Below are 2,215 nucleotides of genomic sequence, written 5' to 3'. Positions count from 1 at the left end.
AAAATCACTCTGCAACATGAAAATGATCTGCCTCATTTTATCTAAAATTATAGTCTAAATACAGGTTGTCATGACAGCGGATCACAGCCCAAATTACTTACGGGCATATTGAACTTTTTGAGGAAGACATGTGTTTTTTAAAAGGGACATACAAACAAAATCTGGCTGAGACTGTAAAGTGACCACTTTCTGGAAATTTCCTATGTGGATTATACTTGACCGACTAGTCCAGAGAGGCCCTGGAATGTCACACCTAAAAAGGTGTCAAGGCCTACTTCATACAGAGACACTTGAAAGGGAGAGATGCAAGGCAAAAGACTGAACTGTAATCTCCTGTGGTTGTGGAAACAATGGAGACTGATTACCATCTCAACAGAAACCATCTCCTGTTGAGTTATATCTCAGAATATGGACATGATCTGGGTTGAAAGAAAGCCGATCCTGGGCGAAAGACATGATTGTTTTTTCCCTTCCAGGAATACATGAGGGAATAGGTTAAAAGGCTAGCTGCAAACCTGATCAGTGTGTTCTAGTTCTGGGGTGCGAGTGTGTGCTGTGAAGGTCATAGCAGAAGAACAGCAACTAGGCACCCCTGCAGCTTGCAGGTAAAAGTCTTCTCTCTCTCTCTGGCTGGAGGCAAGTTAGCAAAGCCACAGTCAAAAAGAAAACAGGAGAACTCCTTCAGCTAACCTGCAGAACCAAGTGTCTCCAAACCAACTGCTCAACTGCCAAAGTCAGCTCTACTGGAATCACCCAACTTAATGGCCACAAAGCTTCACCAACTATTCCTCACAGACAAGACAAAGACTGATTTGTATATCTTTTTTAACTTTTACTTTTGGACTTAACTTCTCATTTCTGATCTGTGTGAATGTGTGGTGTTGTGTTTTTATTATTCTTTCTTGCTTTTTTAGTAACTAATAAACTTACTCTTTCTTTGACCCAAGAAAGCCTGGTTAAATTGGCTCCTCCTAAAACATAAATACGTTCGGACTGCAAAAAAATATCCACAAGGGAAGGGATCCTTTTTAAATCAACCTTATTGTGACCAGTTGAGGGGGTTGAATAAAGAAGTGGAGCCAGTTCATCCCTCCTCACCCGGAAGATTAACAATTTGGGGTATCTCGTCCGGGATCATAACAAATTTGGGGACTTCGCCTGGTCGTAACAATGTGCAGACTTACAAAGAGAGAAATATGGGAACAGATACTTGTAAAAGTAGGTACATATGATTACATATTGCAATATACACTGGCTCTCTCAGCACAGTATTAAAAAAGCAGAGGGTGGTCTGGGAAACTGTTACAGATGTCAAAGCTGATTAGTGTTTATGCAGCTGGCCTGATACCACCTTCAAAAAGAATTTTGAGGTCAGTTTCTCTGCTACTTTGAAAGTGGTCTTGAAAATTCATGTGGTTATAAATCAGCTAAACATTTCACATTTTCAGGAAAGTATTTCTTATAATGGTTAAAGAACTTTTCTGAAAATTAGCCAAAGTTGATAGAATCCAGGATTTCAAAATGCTAAGAGGCATGGATAATGTATCACTAGCTGGAAATGAACACGCTGCAGGTGAGACTGAAGATTAGATTAGAAGATCCTCCTTCAATATGATTGAATATGTGAAACAAACTCCTGGTAAAATCAGTTTGATACTGTCTCAAATGCTTCTTCAATGAAAGAGCTGGATAAATATTTGGAGGCAAGACCCCTTCTGTGTGTGAGTATGACTTTCCCTCAAAGTTAAAGAGGTCATCTGCAGTTCATGGTAGGTGCATTGCTCATGGTCTGTGGAGGAGTGAGTTATTGGCCTTTGTTTGTACAATGCTCTGATATGTTTTTATTTGTGGTATCTCAGTAGCAGTTTCATACTGATATATCAATGCAATACAAATATGTTCTATAATGAGCCTGCAAGCTACTGGCCATGGGCCACAGGTAGCTCATGTGCCTTGTCATTCTGACCTATGAAGTTCGGGCAAATTGGTTCTATTTATGTTAGTAAGGCAAAGATCTGTTAATATCTGCAGCTTGGGATATTTAAAAATTAATAGGATAATTGATTTAAACTTTGTATATGGTCTGCAAAGCACTTAATCAGGCCATAAATAGAAAACAAACTTGAGCACTCTTGGCCTATATGGGTCTGTGATAATATAACTTTGTTAATTTTAGCAAAAGAAAGCAAGAAATAAGTTCTGGAATTGGAGATTT

The sequence above is a fragment of the Cetorhinus maximus genome, chromosome 1, assembly GCF_964194155.1.
Source record: "Cetorhinus maximus chromosome 1, sCetMax3.hap1.1, whole genome shotgun sequence".
NCBI lineage: Eukaryota > Metazoa > Chordata > Chondrichthyes > Lamniformes > Cetorhinidae > Cetorhinus > Cetorhinus maximus.
The sequence above is the reverse complement of the archived record's forward strand: the minus strand, read 5'-3'. Positions refer to the sequence as shown.